Source organism: Theropithecus gelada, chromosome 5 (genome assembly GCF_003255815.1).
Source record: "Theropithecus gelada isolate Dixy chromosome 5, Tgel_1.0, whole genome shotgun sequence".
Taxonomy (NCBI): Eukaryota; Metazoa; Chordata; class Mammalia; order Primates; family Cercopithecidae; genus Theropithecus; species Theropithecus gelada.
In genome coordinates this window covers 33,726,661-33,747,043 of record NC_037672.1, presented here as the reverse complement: position 1 = coordinate 33,747,043, position 20,383 = coordinate 33,726,661, and positions in this window count along the sequence as shown.

The following is a 20,383-nucleotide window of genomic DNA, read 5'->3' as shown; positions in this document are numbered from 1 at the left end:
ACTATCTCTCAGTTTATAAGGCCAGAAAGCTAAACTTAAACTCTATGTTAGTGACTGAAAATAATTATTGTGTTTACTAAAGGATGGGAATTTAAAAGATTAAAAGAAGAAGAAGATAGGAACTACAACTAAAGTTTGATTTACTGTAAGATTTTCTGACTTTAATTAAAATGAAGCAAATAGGATTATTAGGGAATGTATTATATGAATTAAAAAATACTTGAGAATAAGTTGACTCATATCCTATAATAAAAATCATAAGCATATTGCAATATAAGGTGAGTATATTATGTTGTAACTATGTACAAAATTTTCAGTTTGTCCTTACTAATTAACTGATAGCGGGACTTACCAGTGTGAGATAGTTCCAACAATCTGGATCCTTGTCTTTGTGTTTCATCTGGTGCCTGTCACACATTTCAACATTTACCCTAGATTGCCTGTCTTAATTTTTGCTTTAGGATTCTCAGAAATTTGATTTTCAGCTTTAATCTTTTAAATATATCAAATTGCTATGGAATTTTAGTTTAAAAAAAAAATTCAATGAGTTAGGCAGCAATTTTGTTTTTAAATTTAATCAAAATCTATTAAATACAACAGAAATTACATCATTTTCAACCACTTATACTCATGGCAAACATTTTGGATGCAAGGTTAAAAATATGTGAGGGGATATATATATATATATATATATATATATATAGGCTTTGAATAGACAGATAGATAGATAGATAGATAGATAGATAGATAGATAGATAGAGAATATTAAAGCAAAGGATTTTGAAAGGAAGACTTAAAAGTTATTACACATTTTTATATTTCTTAGCCAGGGGTTCTTAACTGGAAATGAAGGCGGGAATGTACCTTAGGAATTTAGGTACAATGTTAGTTTAGGTGAATTTCTTCAAATTATTCTTTTATGAATGCTTATTGTGAGGTTTATGAGTCAATGAGTGAGCCAAAGAAGTGTGAAATCAGGTCACTATATATCTCAGCAGCACTGAGCTCAACCAAATTTCACTGTCTCTCCAAAGTAACAATATTATAAAAATAAAATTTAACAATCTAAATTTGTGGGAATTTGTCTCTATAAAAAATATAAAATAATCATATAAGAAATATTTTTGATTTTTTAAAAACGTAGGGAAAACAGTCACTTCCCTTCATGTCATTTGATGTCTCACTAAAGTGTAATCCATAAATTGTGGTTTAAAAAACTATTTCTAGGCTGAGCAAGGTGGCTCACACTTATAATCCCAGTACTTTGGGAGGCCAAAGCGGGCAGATCACTTGAGGTCAGGAATTTGAGACCAGCCTGGCCAACATGGTGAAACCCTGTCTCTACTAAAAATAGAAAAAAATGAGCTAGGTGTGGTGGTGTGCGCCTGTAATCCCAGCTACTCAGGAGGCTGAGGCACGAGAAATGCTTGAACCCTAGAGGTGGAGATTGTAGTGAGTTGAGATCATGCCACTGTACTCCAGCCTAGGTGACACAGCAAGACTCCATTAAAAAAAAAAAAAAAAGAAGAAGAAAGAAAGAAAGAAACAAAACAATTTCTAAAGAAAAAGAAGTTATTTATTTTCACTTATTTAGTTAGATTTTTTAAATTTAATACATACTTCTTTTCCTTTTTTCTTTTAACATCATGAAACTTAAAACTAAATTTTAGGATCAATTAAGTTTAGTAGGCTTAGCTTTTTATCTTTCCTGGAGTTGTTTTTCCACAAATTCTTGTACTTTGTATCTGTTTTAAGCTTCTTGCATAGTATGGTTTTTTATTTTTTTTTTATTATCCTTTAAACATTGCTTTAGAAATGAGAATGGCAACAATTAATTTGATAAGGTATTAACAGGTTATTAATTAAAACACAGGATCCATAGCTGAACTCTCAAGTGCTTTTTTAGGAAGGCTTCATACAATATTAAAATGCACCATGAAAGCTATATTTCTACACTTGTGCTACTTACACATGCGTTATTGTTGGCTCAAACATGGAGTGTGTACATGTGGCTTTTGTTTGTATATTTTTTGTTTGTATAATTTTTTTGCTAAGAGTAATTATGTGGGATACAAATATGAAGGAAAACCCATTATGTATACTCCATTTTTTCTTACAGTAGTTTTCAAAGATAAATTTGTCATTGAATCTGCTTTGGATTTGGGCTTCTGTATAATATTTTATTTGAAAAAAGATTCTTGTGACAAATATTTAGTTTTTTAATGTTTAATTTTTATGGGTACCTAGTAGGCGAATATATTTAATATAAGAGGTTTGATACAGGCATAAGGCGTGCAATAATCACATCAGGGTAATTGAGGAATCCATTACCTTAAGCCTTTATCATTTGTTTGTGTTAAGAACATGCCAATTCCACTCTTTTAATCATTTTAAAATATGCAATACGTTACTGTTGACTGCATTCATCCTGCTGTACAATCAAATTCTAGGCCTTATTTATTCTAACTAACTATATTTTTGCACCTATTAACCATTCCCACTATTTTCTCTCCTCCCCACTACTCTTCCCAACCTCTGATCACCACTGTTTTACTTTCTATCTCCATGCATTCAATTATTTTAATTGTAGCTCCCACATATGAGAACATGTGAACTTTCTCTTTCCGAACTCAACTTATTTCACTTAACGTAATCATTTCTAGTTCCATCACTGTCGTTGCAGATAACAGGATCTCATTCTTTATGGTTCAGTCTAATGGAATCATGTTCCACTGTGTATATGTATTACATTTTATTTATCCACTCATCTGTTGATAGATACTTAGACTGATTCCAAACGTTGGCTATTGTGAATAGTAATGCAATATACACAGGAGTGAGGATATCTCTCTAATATACCCTTTTCCTTTCTATTGAATATATACATGGCAGTAGGACTGCTGAAGCATATGGTAGTTCTATTTTTTTAATTTTTATTCTGTTCTCCATAGTGCTTTACTAATTTACACTTCCACCAACCACGTATGAGGATTCTACTTTCTCCATATCCTTGTAGCCTTTGTTATTGCCTGTCTTTTGGATAAAAGTCATTTTAACTGAGGTGAGATAATATCTCTATCTCATTGTGGTTTTGGTTTACATTTCTCTGATGATTAATGATAATGAGCATTAGTTCGTATATCTGTTGGCCATGTGTACGCTTGTAACTAAAATTTTGAAACATATCTGATTTACTACCTTTGGTATAAAATCTTAATTGTACCACTTATTATGTATGTTACTAATATATATCATAGGATTGACTTCTCTAAATTTTTGTTTCCCTACCTTAAAGGTAGGTATAGTAATGCCTGCCCCATTTCCTCTAGGATTTGATGGAAAGAAAAAGCTGGTGAACTTAAGATGATTATGTAAAATAGCAGTGAAAATAACAAATGAAAATGGAATATCCATACTTCTTATGATTACTAATAATATTAAATTTATATTTTTCAAACATTAAGGGATAGTTTTGTATTTCAAGGTTCTGAGATTTTTGAGCATTGCCTGTTCATCTTATCTAATATTTTTATGTTGCAATTTTTTTTAGTTCAAACTTAACTGTTAATTTATCTGAACAGAATAGACTGTCTTTACACAGAAATACCCTCATGTCCTTGTACAAATATTCTTTTTCTGTACCGTAAGATGACTTTTTAGCTATCATTTTTTTAAGATATTGAGACTAAATTTTACATGAATTCTGATGGTAGCTGCAAAAAAGTTTTAAAAAATAAAAATATTCTTAGTTTTGTTTACTAAAATATTCTTAGAAATCATTAGGTATCCAAATAAAAACAGACATGCATGCATATATTGTCATGTGTATTCTTTTGAATTGGAATAAGAAAAAAAAGCTCATTATTAAGTATACAATAATTAAAATTCAGAATTTTTTAAAAAAATCTTCTTTTTGTGAAGTTATATGCTACTACAGGATAGACATCAGGTCTTTCTCTATGAAAAACTACATAGTTCTGTTATTTATCCTGGTAGAGTATCAGTAATATGTATACTTAAATTCACTGAGGAAAGGTAATGTTTGTAAAGGGACATTATATATGAATATTTGTGTAAATTTCTGTAATTTTGCCTACTAATAGACAAGCTGTGGAAAAACTAATGGTTTATTTCTGCCACTAAGAGATAATTTTTAAAAATATATATTATTTGGCAGGAATATGTGCTAGTCCCAAATAGCAGAAGAGGGTATGTATTCGAAATGAGTTTATTTACTATCCACAGAAAACATTTCTACTATGTGATTTTGTCTATTGAAATGTTCCTTAAGAAGTGCATGTTTGGATAATATGTGTGACTAAGAGTTAATCATATATTCTAATGCAAAATATAAACCATCAAATATAATACAAAATACATTATAAAATAAAGACTTAGTGACAATATGATTTATTTAAATGGCACCTTGGAACCTGATATTCTCTTAAACATGGAAAGCACTGTCTGCCTCAGAATACATATATTTAGAAATTATATTGTTGTAACCACTAAAATGTTATTTATGAAATTAGAGAGAAATTTAATTTCAAATTCAGATTTTCATGATTTTGTCCAGTAGACCTATGTAATCCTAAAGATACAAAAACAAGTTAAGACCACTACAGCTATTTAAAAACAATGACTACAACCACAGCCTATTAGGCAAAATGGTCATGTCAATTCTTTCTAGAGTATTCCATCCTCATACCGTGACTCAATAGATCTCTTAGGTCTAATTCAAAAAGAGAAAATTCAAATAAGCTGAAGTTTCTTGATTCTTGAATTGCTTTCTGGATTTGTTTTCAGAATAAAGCACTCAGAAAGCATTATGTTCAAATATTTTCAGTGATGTTAACTGGTAATTATTATTGCTGGGTAAATAGCTGAACAAATGTTAGTATTTTTAATTTTAAGTGGACAACTCCAGGAAGAAGAGACCAAGAGTTTTTCAGGCCCTGCATGGTGGCTAACGCCTGTGATCCCAGCACTTTGGGAGGCCAAGGCAGGCGGATCACCTGAGGTCAGGCATTAGAAACCAGCCTGGCCAACATGGCAAAACCCCCTCTTTATTCAAAATACAAAAATTAGCTGGGCGTGGTGGCACATGCCTGTAATCCCAGCTACCTGGGAGGCAGAGACAGGAGAATCGCTTGAACCTGGGAGGTGTAGGTTGCAGTGAGCCGAGATCATGCCACTGATCTCCAGCCTGTGTAACAGAGTGAAATTCTGTCCTCCCCCACCCCAAAATAATAATTTTTCAGTGTTTCTTGAGTTAGAAAGAACAGCTATAGTGTTGTACTTTCTTTCTATAAAATAAGAATATATTGGAAAAATATAATTAAAAAAATAAAAGCACTAAAAGTATTTTTGTAACAGATAGCATAAATTTATTATAATATTCCAGATGAAAATAAATTGAATAAGGCAAAGAAAACACAAACTCATCTACTGTATGTTCTCCACATAGAGAAGACTCAATATACAATGATTAATACCAGAAGACTCAATATGAAATAATTAAAACTAGTAAATCATCAGGATGATTAATTGCATTAATCATGAACTAGCTTTAAATAGCGCAATAAATAAAAGAAATCTCTCCTAATTCCCAAATGAATTACCCTGCAATTTCAAGAGTTTATCTTATACATTGATGGAGATTCACCTGTACTAAGACTCTGAGACTTACAGGTCCAATGGGAAAAAATATATTTATAGCAACAAAATAAACTCATCCAAAGATACTACATAAAGTAACATAAACAAAATGCATACATATTTAAGATTTTATTTTGTAGCATAGTCACTAGTCACTGAAAAAAGTATTTAAAGTATTGCTTTTATGCTAAAATTATATTTCTAGTGGTTCTTGTTATTGGCATAGGCTTACAAATGGAAAAACAGATAGTAGCTCATTTATATGCGACCTATTATGTACCTTTTCCCTAATTTTTTCTCTATCAAACACAACATAGAACACCATGGAATGGAAGAAAATGTTCCCAGTTTTCCTGCAGGATAGCCCACTTTGGTCTCACATGTATCTTCCCTAAATGATGTCTACTCAGAGCCTCATTTGTTTTCTCTAGTAGTCTGTGATATATTATTAGAAGTCATTTGGGTAGATTTAAATCCGTACATAAAAGAGTAAGCACCAGGAAAACAAATTAAAGGTTGATAAAACAATACCACAAATATGACCTTCATTCATTCATTCCAAAAATCTTTAATTTTAACTTTCCTTGGAGAAAAAACAGCCAGATGAATAGCACAAAGGTCACAGTTGCAGCTTAGAACACAGTCTCAGGAGTGACAGTCATTAATCATATAAGGAAAATTGGCATGTGACACTAAGTGTGGTAAATATATATTTTTAAAAGCCACGGTCTCTCATGCCTGTGATCCCAGCACATGGGGAGGCCGAGGTGGGTGGATCATTTGAGGTCAGGGGTTCGAGACCAGCCTGACCAACATGGTGAAACCCTGTCTCTATTAAAAACACAAAAAAATTAGCCAACCATGGTGATGCATGCCTGGAGTCCCAGCTATGCCAGATGCTGAGGCAGGAGAATCGCTTGAACCCAGGAGGTGGAAGTTGTAGTGAGCCAAGTTTTCGCCACTGTACTCCAGCCTGAAAAAAAAAAAAAAAGTCACAATCCACTGTCTCACAGTCGAATCTTTGACTTGCATTTGAATAGGAGTTGGAAAGAGGACAGAGGCAACAGCACATTCAAGATCCTGAGATAACAAGTAGCACAGAATGACTGAAACACTGGAAACACCTCAGTTTGTCTAGAAAAAATAAATATACATAAAGAGGAGTCTGCAGAGTTAGCCAGTGGGTGTGTCATGTAAGGCTCTGTGGGACTTTGGCCTTTGTTTTAAAAACCATGGAATGCTATTGACAGGAATTAAGCACATTGGGAGATCAAAGATGACATGGTCAGATTTGCACTTTGAAAATACTGGGTTAGATGTGGGTACAGGGACATTAGTTCATAGTTATTATTAGTTGTCTAGATGAGAGATGATATTAGTTTGACAAATGTTGTTCACTGAAAAAATAGTGCTGAACAGTGGATGGAACGTAGAGAAATTAAAGACTTAAAGAACTAAATCTTACAATTTTTTTTATAAGTTAAATGTAAAACATTTTTTAGCAAGATATATCAAGAAGGACATGATGTTTACCACAAGCAAAGAAATTGGGCCACCTAAAGAGAAGACATGAAAGAAGACACAGTCAGGAAAGGAAAAATAATACATCTGTCTTTTATTTTTGTATTAAATATGAGATGCCTGTAGTCATCTAATAAAAATTCAGATTGTCAACTAAATATACAGACTGTGAGGTAATAAAGTGTTGATTCTTGTTTATTTCTCTTTTGTGAACTGTAAAGAGAAGTATTGACTCACTGGTCCCCTCAAAAATCTATAAGCTACATCCCAATAATGTGAGGCATGTTCTTCTAATCACAGAGTGAAAAATCAGCCATTTCGATTTGTTAAGAGACAGCAACTTCCTGAGATGTTTATTTATTTTTGAGCACGTTACATGGTGGTTGGCATTTACTCTGGGTTTTCATAATTCATGTTGATTTTTAAAGTAGTGAGGAATCTGGTTAAAAAACCTACATGTTGTTTTTCAAGCTTGACCATAGGGGATTACAAAGGATTTACCTGGCAGTCTTCATGGGGAAAAGCTGCTCTCCTCACATCAGACTTGGGGCACAATATTGAGTATATTCCAGGCTTTGAAGCGAGTTGCAGTCAAGGACTGGGGCGCTTATGGCTAGTCATGAGCTTGTGCATATTTGCATTCATATTTGCATTCCTGGCCCAGAGGCCTTCACTCTGTTGGCAGAGGTCTTCTTCAGGCACCTCTGCCAAGGCCTACTTATGGAGATTGGAGGGGGAAAACATGAAGACACTTTTCCCCACTGTGACTCAGTACCCAGTACCTCTCCTATCCCAGCTCTAACCCTAGCCTTTTATTCCACCCCAGGGTCCATAAAACTGATGGAGACTTTTCTCTGGGGCTCCCCGAATATTGAGATGACCCCTGTATCTATACTGATCCATGTGACCCTCAACCAAAGTCAAGTTCCTTGGGGGGAAATAAAACAGGGAGGAATCAGCACTTTCTCCAGTTTTCTCCTTTTGCTTACACCTTCATAGCAACGTATCAAAGGCTTCACGGTTACTTTTATTTTGGTTCTTTATAGCTTTAGTGAACTTCTCTGGTATCTGGCAACTCAGACCTCTCTCTAGTTAAGCTGAGTTGCTTGCAAATAACTTATCTATACTTTTTACCATAGTTTATGTCTTATAATCAGATTAAGTTAAACATGAATTTGTCACTCCATAGTACATGGAATCATAAATGGGAAGGAAAACACTCCAATATACAACCTATACTGAATTTTTAAAGCAACTGTTGTGTTTGGACGACAGTCACATTTGGGGGCAATATATATTATTGTACATCAAAATTAAGGTCCTATATGTACATTTAAATTGACACTTAAGGAAAAGTATTTATGAATTATTTTCTTGTAAAATTTATTTGGGCACCAAGTTTACTGTGCATTCTAGACTGAGCTTTATTCATTTTCAGGTAGTTGGTTGTCTAGTCAGTGAAATTTTATTTTACTTTTATGACTTAAGTCTTTTAAAGACATTTATTCTGAAAATTAGAGAATCACAGGAAAGCCTGTTGTTTAAAATGGATGATTGATCCTGGCTCATCATTTTCCTTGTCAACATTTGGCTTTTCCTCTCTGACTTCTTGAGAAATCTAATTTGTGTGCTGCATGGGATTGGTTCTATTACAATATTTTTACTGAGTTTCTCTTTTTCAGTATCATTTATCTTGTAGTTGTTATGATTGCAGTTTTCACTGATTTTTTTCCTCTTCTTTGTGTTCTGTTATGTATTTCCCCAAGGCAGTGAGTCATTCTGGAAGTGTTAGGTAATTTGTTTTGTTCAGCAGATTTCTTGCAATGCATGTACTGTGCATTTAGCCTCTTTCAACTCTCCTTCCAAATGTTGCTTTCTTCTAGTAATCACTTTCACCTGTTTCAGTTCATTGCATGATGTAGGAGGCCAAGATCTTTGTTCTGTTTTTTATTGTTATGTTCCAAGTATACAGGAGAGTACTTGACACATACTATATGTTCAGTAAATACATTTTGAGGTATTGAATTAAAGTAGGACTCGCTTTCCAATTTTCAATGTTGTCTTGTGAGGGGTGGCTTGTCAAGATTCTTACAATTACTTTAGTCCAAACTTTTAAATGTTTCCGTTTGTGCTACTGCCCATTGTAGTTTTCTAAATGCATTAAAGCTTTTTGTGCTTTTGTTATTAAATCATATGGAAGAAATTTCAATTATGATTTTAATTTTGAATTAAAGAGTTTAAATTAAAAACATAGTAGAATCAAATAGCTTTCTACATAATATCATGAAATATACCAAATAATTTCTAACATAGTTCATTGCTCCATAATTTTGTTCCTTCTCTAAGGCCTGATTATTTCAATAGAATTGGAAATCTCACACAAAATACCACTGCAATAGCAAAAACACACATTCGTTTACAAAGGATGAACCAAACAAAATAGATTTGCTTTTAAAACTTGGCTAAAATGTGTAAATGTGTGAATTCATATATACATATAAACAAAATATACTTTTAAAATACATTCTATAGTTTAGATAAATAGGATGTCTTTATATGCATATCCTAAAAAAGAAAGAGTTGCCTCTTTTTTTTAAATATTTGTTGCTATAAACCAGGAGAAACATGTTCTTTTCAGCTTTGTTTTTTGTTAAGTTGAAATGGCGGAACGAGATACACTTTATTTGACTTGCTATGTGTCAGTCTGGCCAGGCCTTAATCCTCTGTGCTCTATAGTTGGAACCAATTAATGGATAGCCGTAAAGTTGTTTGTTGGGTAAATTGCCCTTGACAATTGGTAGTACTTTCACAGGTTAAACACAAAAGACCTCAACTGCAAAGATTTGCTATAAAAATAGGGTAATCAGATTCCACGAGCACGTGATTATTTTAAAACCAAGAGAAATGATCAAAATGTTAATTCACAGGACTGATACTGGGTAGAGAGACACAGATGAAGAAAAACAAATAAATAAATAAATAAATAAACTACATGGTGTGCTATATAATGATAAATACTCTGGAGAGAAATTTAAGGAATAGTTTGAGTTCCTGAGGTTGAAAGTGTGTGTTTGGAGGAAAAGTTGATTCTTAAAAGAGTGGTCATTGAAAATTTTGATGTAAGGGTCCTTTCTGAGCAAAAAAAAAATAAAGAAAGTGAATGAATTATTCATGTATATTTCTGTAAATACAATGTTATAAGCAGGGATGGCTACATAATTTGTTGAGTGAGTGAAAAATGAAAGTTGGGGGACTCTTGTTCAAAAGCAGGAAAGTAACTTCTTCCTTTATCACATATTTGTCTCAACTTGTCATGAATTTTTAAAATTCACTATTTAATTACAGAATTCTACGGGCATGAGATACTTATTGGGCAAGTATAGACCCTCAGGGGTCACTGGGGCCCAGCTTCATGACTTTGTGCACTCACTCTCCCCGTTTCTCCATCCAAGTCCCCAGTGGAAGCAAAGAGTTAACAGTGATTGCTGAGTGTGGGCAGAAAAGTGTATCATTGAGAATTTACTTGCAGGAGAAAGGGAGAAGGTAGGATCTCATGTAAGCCAAGACCCCCAGACCATAACATTGCTCCGTTTTCCTACTGGACTTTTTATAAAACACAAATTCAAAGATACAATTATTGACAATTTCAGTAGAGGGACTATAAAGCATTAAACTAAAATTTGGTAGTCCTCTTTTAAATGTGGGTTTGTGTGGGATTGCCCTGGATACCCACCCATTAATCCATCTTTGGTTAAAGAAAGAGAAAATATCAAGTACAAAAGCCATGAACTGGGACTGTGCTAGAGTTTTCAGACCCACACAAACAGAGTAAGCAAAATAGAGAGTAATAAGAAGAAACAAGTTAGAAATCTAAGACAGATTCAGATCGTTTAAGGCTTTATTGTAATTTTAAAGTTTTTGAATTTTATTTTCAGTGAAACAAACAGTGAGAAGTGATGACATTTTGAACCAGGGTTGTAGTGGTGAGAAATGATTTGCTTCTAGATATATTTTGAAAGTAGATACCACAGGTTTTCCTGACAAATTGCATGTGGCATATAAAAGAAAGAGGGGAGCCATGGATAATTCTAAGGTTTTTGTTTTCAGGAATATTAAAGTTAACATTCACATAGTTTAAGAAGATTGTAGTAGCAGGTTTTAGGGAATGTGAATCATGTATTTGGTTTTAGACAGGTAAACATTTGAAACTTTTTAGGAACGGAAGTAGAGATAAATATTTGCTGAATTGATCATTCATCAGCTCTTGAACATGAGTCTGGAGATGAAGAGAAATGTCTGCATGGGAAATATAAAGTTGGGAGCCATCAGTATTATGCATAGATGATATTTAAAGCTGTGCTTGAATGATTTTATCAGGAAAATAAGTGAATTTAGAGTAGAGATGCAGGGATTGAACCCTGAGATACCCCAATAACAAATAGGAACCTGAGAAAACACAAGGAAGGATACTAAAAGGGCAAGTGAGATAGGTGGAATAAAATACAATATGGAAGCCAGCTGAAGAAAGTATTTCTAGAATAAAAGAGTAGTCAGCTGTGTCAAATACTTCAAGGACTTAGACTTGACCATCAGACAGCAAAACGGATGATATTAATAAACTTAGCAAGAGCATTTTCTGTGGAACAGCTAGAGGAAAGCACTAATGAGAGGCTTAGGAAAAAAAAAAGAAAAATGGGAGAGAATTGAGTTTAGACTACTTTATATAGAGAAGTTTTGTTGTGAACATAAACAGAATTGGGGAGTAGCTAGCAGAGAATGCTGGCCATATGATATGTTCCCATTTAGCAAATCTTAATGTTGAGTCATAACACCTGTGGGCAGAGGACACGCCTTACACTTCTTACGTATCATTTGGCTAATTATAAATAGCAACTTAAGTGAGATGTAGAGAATTGGGCCTATAGAGATGAAGATTGGCAAGTGAAGTTTCAGGTTCCCAACTGTTTAATTATATTGTCATAATTTTAATTGTATTTTATTCACTTATTAAAACTGTTTTCCAAATGGAGTTGGGTTTATGAGTATAATTTAATGCGTCACAGAAATTATACTTGTATGTAGCAATGTGTAAACACCAATGATATTAGCCATGCTCTTATTAGCCTTTTGTAATGTGCTATATTATAGAGATAATACATAAAATTATGTGGGTAACATCATTCAGGTGTGTAAATTAGCAAGGGGTAAGTGATGCTTTTATAAGCCACCCACCCTCTTCCTCCAGGAAAACATCAACAATAAAGACCAAAAAAAAAAAAAAAAAAGGCCAGAACTTTGTAGAAATCAAGGATTTCCAGCAATAGTTGCCACACAGATGCCAAGGCAATAGATCTGAACTGTTCCAGTATAACAAAATATATAAAATAAGAATAGTCATACTAGATACAGATCATAGATATGATTATATATGAATATAATCGTTAGTTTGTAGCGATTACTCTTTATTTCAGTATTATAGTAATCCTTGCTCTACAATTATAACTTAGGAAAAACCAGGCCATACCGAGATAGGAGCTGAGGGGACATAGTGAGAAGTGACCAGAAGACAAGAGTGTGAGCCTTCTGTTATGCCCGGGCAGGGCCACCAGAGGACTCCTTGGTCTAGCGGTAATGCCAGCATCTGGGTAGATGCCCATTACCAAGCAGACCGTGGTGGTCTAGTGGTAGTGTCAGTGTCAAGGAAAAGCACCCGCTACTTAGCGGACTGGGTAAGGGAGTCTCCCTTTCCCCGGAGGAGTTCAGAGAAGACTCTACTCCTCCACTTCTTGTGGAGGGCCTGACATCAGTTAGGCCCACCGGCAGTTACCCGGAGGCCTAACCCTCTCCGTCTCCCTGTGATGCTGTGCTTCAGTGGTCACACTCCTAGTCCACCTTTATGTTCCATCCTGTACACCTGGCTCTGCCTTTTAGATAACAGTAGCAAATTAGTGAAAGTACTAAAAGTCTCTGATACACAGAAATAATGGAGTAAGCTGTCTCTCTCTCTCCTCTCTTTCTCTCCGCCTCTGCTGCCAAACAGAGAAGGGCCCCCTGTCCCGTGGACATGTGACTCACGTGACCTTGTCAACCATTGGAGATGACTCACACTCCTTACCCTGCCCCTTTCTCTTGTATCCAATAAATATCAGCACAGCCAGGCATTCGGGGCCACTACCGGTCTCCATGTCTTGGTGGTAGTGGTCCCCCGGGCCCAGCTGTTTTTTTCTTTTATCTCTTTGTCTTGTTTCTTTATTCCTACAATCTCTGGTCTCCGCACACGGGGAGAAAAACCCACCGACCCTGTGGGGTTGGACCCTACAAGTCCTGTGGTTCAAAGTCTCTAGTTTTAGGACACAAAGAATACTGCAAAGAAAATTCCACCTAGGTGCTCAGTTAATCTGTGCCAAAATGGCAGGATATCTGATATGGTGAGCGTAGAGGACAGGTTTTAGAGCAATACAATTGGACCACAATGACTGCAAGAACCAATGCATTTCATATTGTTTCAGTGTAGTTTTGGAGACTAAGAAACAATATTTTGCCATTGACATCAAAACTTATAATGTAGCAGACCAGAAAAAGGTTTGAACTGATATATAAATTGTAGAAAATTAATGGTTCATTTTAATCTGTTTGTGAAGAGTTTCCTCAAGCTACATTGAAGGTGACGGTTGAATGGTTCCATTTTACTAATGTTGAGTGTTAGAATACATTTATAATTACAACAAATAGACAAGAATTAAGTCATACTAGCATATTCAAGTTACTTGTGTATCCTAGCAACACCAACTAATCTAGGTACTAATGATAAATAGCCAAACTATAAGGAACAAACCAGTTATTTTCTCTGTGCCTCAGTTTCCATATTTGAAAAATAATTGATAAGATTAGATAATTTCTAAAATGCTTTTTACCTCATATTTTATAATTTGCAAGATTACTCTCAAGATGGTGGACTTATGTAATGAAATATATACTTTGAATAATAGAAGATGACTAGATTTGGTATATAACCCAATAAATTGGTAGGGCAAAGGAAATGTTACAGAAAAATTTTTGAAATTTAAAGATTTGTAAAATGAGAGCAGATATAAGTAAAGAGAGGCAGACAGGCAGACAGACAGACACTAGTTATTCCAGAGAGCACTGTGGGGTCTGAAACTGGAAAATAAACAATTGTCAAAAGAGCTAATACAAAAGAACTAAACCTAGAATCTACATTTGGTCTAATTGTTTTACAGAGAATAAAGGGGGCAAAGAAATGTATCGGCAGTAGGCAGCTACTTCCACAAATAATTGTAATATTGAAGAAGAATGAAGATTTCAAATGAAAATAAGTAGTTCCAACTCATCATGTTCCATTTTATTTATAATGTAAAGTGTTCATTACAAGTAAACGTACAGAATGTTATTCAAACCTGCCTAACTTATCCTTAATTAATAGACCAAAAAAGAAACCAAGGTGAGAAAAAGGGTGTGATTTATTATGTATTCTGCTTATAGAGCTACCTGGCAAGGATATTTGGGAGGGATTTAAAACTCTTTTCCATCATGTTTCAATGAAGAGAGAAGCTTCTGGAGTAACACTTTATTTCCTCACTTAGTTTATTTCCTCACTTAATTTTTACCTGAGAAGGAATTCTAACTGAAAAGTTTGGGAGAAAAACCAGGCATGTGTAACTCAGAGTAAGTCTTCCCCGCAAAAGCCTGCATTTCCATCAGTCCTTAGCCACTTTTACACTTAACAGTACAGGTACTGTCTTTGTGGCTAGACTTAAAATTAAACATTTGCCTTTGCCTGAATAACTGAAGTTTGCAATATTTATGAAAACTAAGGCTTAATTATAAAAAATTATTAATAAAGAAAGCAATATTTTTACTTCCATTTGTCTAACTTCCATTATTATCTCTCCTTTGTTCTAACACTAGGCAGAGAAAATGTTGCAGCAGCCCTGCAAAAACAGCAGCCCTGGAAAAACCTCAAAAACCTCAAAATGTGCTTTCCTCTTTCTTGATTCACGATCTAGTGTGGAGTGAGCTCTTCTGGACTAATAACTTCAATGGGCCCAAAGGGTGTCAAGTTCCCATGAAGATCTCTGTAGGTTTCGCTTCAAAGAAGAAAATGCATACTTAACCCTGTGTTTAACCAACTTTAATCCCACTCAGTAGGCTCACTTGTACATTGCTTTCTCCCTCGGCTCACCAGCATGAAACAAAACAGAAGCAGTAGAGAAAGGACATCTAAAATATCATTGTTACTTGTCTGACCTTCTTGTTATCTCAGTCATCTATGATATCTTTCTTCACCTAGTATTAATAAACCTTAATTTCTGCTTCAATCACAGTGGCCCAAGGGATTATAATAGACCCAGCCTGAAGATGTTTGTTTTTAAAGGGGCAGTTTGAGATAAAAATGTATTACAGAGGGGTGTATAACTTAGTTTGGGAGTGTCAAAGGAAGATTCTTTAATGATAATAATACATAAATGAAGGCCTAATTTATAAAGAAGAAATATAAGAGTTGTTTTTCCAGAAAGAAATGATGAGGTGGAGTCAAGAGATGGTATGATCAAGGAACATAGAGAAGTCTACAATAGCCAAAGTCCCAAGAAATACAGGAAGTCTGGCACAATGTGAGGCTTGAGAGGTTATAAAGCAAATGCTGGCTCACAATATAGAAGATGAGAGGTGTAGTTGCTGGTGAAAGTTGCAAATGTGTTTGAAATCCCTCTTGATTTAGTGGGAATAAGGTTAATAGATAAAACATTATAAATACACTTTGAAGGACAGGTACAATTTCTAAAAATATCTATACCCTTTTCTTCTTGGTTTCCAGTGCTCTGTAATTTTAAATAAGCTTCTTTGTCTAGATTGATAGCATATCCTCATCTATAAAACGCTGATCTATGACAGAGACTTCTAATCTTTAAATAATGAGTTTTAGTGGCCCATGAATCTAATTTGAAAGGTGTTATAGCATTGCAACACAGTACAGTATTATGATCTAGTTTAAAATATTCAGTATCATTATGCCTTTAAAACATTCTTAAGAATTAGGTTGATTATACATGAGCATTTTCTGAGTGAGTCTAAGAATATAAATGATTGCTTGGATGGTTAACTGTAGCTTGAATTATTTCAAGAAAGATGGACCAAAGGCGAGTGATGAAAAGTTTAAAATTTATCAGCCTCCAGAGGCAGCTGTCAGTTCAGTTTATATTCTTTGGATAATGGAGATTTGAAGCAAATTATGTTGCTTTAACATTCCAAGCTGATTTGGAATATTTCCACAACTTCTCCATTACTCTAAACATATAGTGCAACCCTCTCTAGAATTCAAGAGTTGTCACCTTTATATTTCCAATCAGAAAGGAACTCCAGAGTAGCATAGTCCTACATCATGGAAATACTTGAATTTCATTTCCCTAAAGGACAAACGTTTCACCAATTGAATAAGACAAAGAATGCCATTCTGGTTTTTAATGTACATATGCATGTAATTTGTATTGCCTTATGAGTGTCTTTCAAATTGACTCTGATCCTTATTGCTAACAAGGTTGCATACTTTCATTTAATAAATACAATAATAAATATATAGCCAACGACATCACCAGTCTTATTTCCTCATTTTTCAGTACTTTCTGTATATGAAGACAGAGTTTTGCATTATGCTCTGCATTAAAGTGAATTATAGTACATCTTTCAGCATTGGCATATAGTCTTCATTTTTGGGTCTTAGTATCAAAATATAAATGCCTCAGAGACTTTTCTTGAACCAGTACCTTCTATCTTCCATTGTTATTCCCTTGTACCCATAAATAAATCCTTGTGCTGAAATAACATTGGCACAAGCTAAGAAATAATTATTTTATTCCTATCTTCACCAGAAAAATACCATTTACAATTACTTATGTACTAAAATACATGTTATTATTTTTCAAAGTGGCAACTTTGGCAAGGATTTGTAACTTGCATATCCTAATCATTTGTAACTTGCATATCCTAATCATCTTAATTGAGTATTAATATGTATACTGATTGATGTCCTTGAATAACTGTTCCACAGCTTGTTGTTGTTGTTGTTGTTTTTGTTTATTTGTTTTTTGTTTTTTGTTTAAGAGAAAGCCAGGGAACAGACTAACTTCACTCTGTGATACAATATCTCTCTAGATTAGTAACAGGGATTAGTCATCACTAATACGTGGGCTATAATAATACTTGTGATCATTATCCTTCATCTATTAGCCCCCACAGCTCACTTCTGGATGCCAGTAAATATAGCTCTAGCCATTAAAGTCAACACTCAACTTTCTCTTCCCACACATCTGTGATCCATGTCTCTCAGATTTTTCTCCTGATGCTGCTTAATGGAATGCATGTGCCTTTGCGGCACATACCTACAAAAGTGTTTTAGTGACAAAATGCTTTCAACCAGGATTACTATTTTGCTGAAAGGACACAAAGAGAAGATATTTTAAATATGAAAAATAGGTCATTTCTCTTTCCAGATCACCTCAGTGGTCCCATGAGAAACGCCACATGAGCACATTTGTTGTTCTGCTAAAATTAACTTTCTGCTATAATTAGGTAGTTCTCCTCAGTTTTCGTGAATACTCTACATGTACTCCCACCTACAGAATCTAGCTTTGACTGAATGCTCCATTCTTAACAAGTTTGAATGAACTCCTTGTAATGTCTCCCAGCTCAACTCTTTATTTAAGACCTAATTTAGAAATCAGTATTTTATAGATTTTTAAAAAAATTCTCTCACACAATTTTGCTTTACTGACATTTACGAGTCATTTGAGTATATATCACAAATAATTATATGCTATTCATTTTGAAGTATTTACTCACTTGTTTGGAGTTTGCTAATTGGTTTGCATGATTAGTCCATGGGTGTTTTGAAAACGAAAGCAAGCCAAGTTTATAACTGTTCAGTACTTTAATATTTCAGTTAGTTACACTTGACTCATTTAAGTGTTCAGTATTTGATCAGGTCATAATGGTTTAAGGTTTCTAAACAATACTAACAGAGGAACCACATGGCTTGTGAGGGTTAGTGTTCATTTACATTTTCAGCCTCAGATATAATTTATCTAAGCAATGTTGAAATAAGCCATTGTGGTTTCTTTTTATATGTAGAGAAAGGTGCAAATAGTGATTAATGCTCTTTATGTGGTTCAGTCCATATTTACAAAGTAACTGGTCAGAAGCCTTTCCAGAGATAAATATTAATTTTGAAAACATGTTGAGCCTGCAAAAATTGTTATTTTCCTATGGTTGACTTATGTAAATTTTTTCTTAGAAACGCATAAAACACACACAGTGGTATGTACTATATATAAAATGATTAATTATTACATGGTTTCTCTAACAGTAATAAAATTCAGAGAGTTTACACACACAAAAAATCAGTACTATATTTAGAGAAAAACAGTGACTTTGTTTAAATGTTATAAAACAGGAGGAACTATGAATTTGGCGTTTTCTGTCTTACTGGATTTAACCCATTTATGCCCGAGGTTGCAATTTTTTGAATTTTTGCAATCAGACCTTGGTGATGACCTTGAGCAGTAGGATATAAATAACTCCCACATGCTTAGCATTCCAATAATGGAACACGACTAAATGGAAGGCTCTTTCTTTTTAGTAATATCTGACAAAGTAAAGTCAGAAATTAAAATGTTAGCCTTAAAAGGAACCTTAGAAGTCACTTACATCATATCCAATGTTTAATTTGTGATGCCTGTAGTATCAGAAAGTGACAGAATGCATAACAGAGTATTAGCCTTGTAGGGGCAAAAGGGAATGTTCCCCTTTGCCCTCTGAAGGATCCCTGAAATTCAGCTGGCAAAAGGTAGATTAATTGGAGAAAAGGCATTAAATTTATTTAAAATGTATCCACAGGAGCCTTCAAAATCAAGACCCAAAGATACAGGGGAAATTGGCCATTTTTGCTTAGCTTCAGCGAAGTATGGAAAACCATGTGGAAATATGACTGGACAAAATGAGTATGGTATAATGTTAATAGACCGAGTTGGGAAACCCAGCAAAGCCTATGTGTCTACATTCTTGTTGGCCTCTCTAAGCACTTCCTTCTAGGTGTGAGGCAAGGGCCTCTCTGAAATAGGAATCTTATGAACTATGGTCAAACAAGATTGGTCAGATAATTTGTAGAAATTGGATGGAAAGTTGGAGTGAAATTTTCAGGTTTTATGGCTTGTTTTGGGATGAAAGGGCTCCAGTTTCAATGACCCACACTGGGGAAGAGGGACTCTAGATTCTATGGCTGGCCCTAGAAAGAATGGAACTGGAAGAGAGGAGGACACAGAGGTCAGAGAAAATTTTGCTTCTGAGGCTTTCATTTGGGGGTATTGTTTTCTGAGTCTCAACATCCTTCAAATGACTAGGGAGGCAATGAGACAAAAAGTGAAGATAAAAAGTCTCGTGTGATACCCCGAATGAAGACAGAATAAAGGGTTAGCAATTAAGGAAAACATCAGCATAGCATAATGTAAGAAAAGAAAAACAACAGAAGTGTTTTTATGGAACTCTACACACAATAATAAATATTGTCAAAAATAGAATATGCTGAAATAAAAATCAACAAGAGGTTTGTGACAGAGTATGTAAAATACCTGCAACTCTATTGCATTTCATGAAAGTTTCCATTTGATTTTGCAATTCAAATATTTATATGATCATGCACAAACACACACACACTACAGCAAACTTTGTAGAAAAATATCAGAGACTGTTGTTGTTAATTTTGTATTGCAAATTGGCATAGAAGTAATGACAATTTAAAATGAAAATGGGAGATCTGAATGGATGTATCTTGAAATCATAACTTTATTTGGAAAAGATTTAGGACATATATACACATATATATATCCTAAGTCTTATATGTATGTATGATTTATATAATATAATGTATAAATCATAACTTTGTAAATAATAACATAATATATAATCATAACTTTTAAGAAAGCTTGATAGCACACCAGTAAGGAATTCGGTACAGATTTATGACATACATACATACACATATGTCCTATTCCTTTGGATATATATATATAAAATCTCCACACACACAAGTGATTTTTTCTTAAGCTTAAATATAAACTAATAAGTATACGTACCCTTCTCTGGAGAAAGAAAATAATTTAATTTTTCTGGAGAAAGATAATAGGGTAAAAGT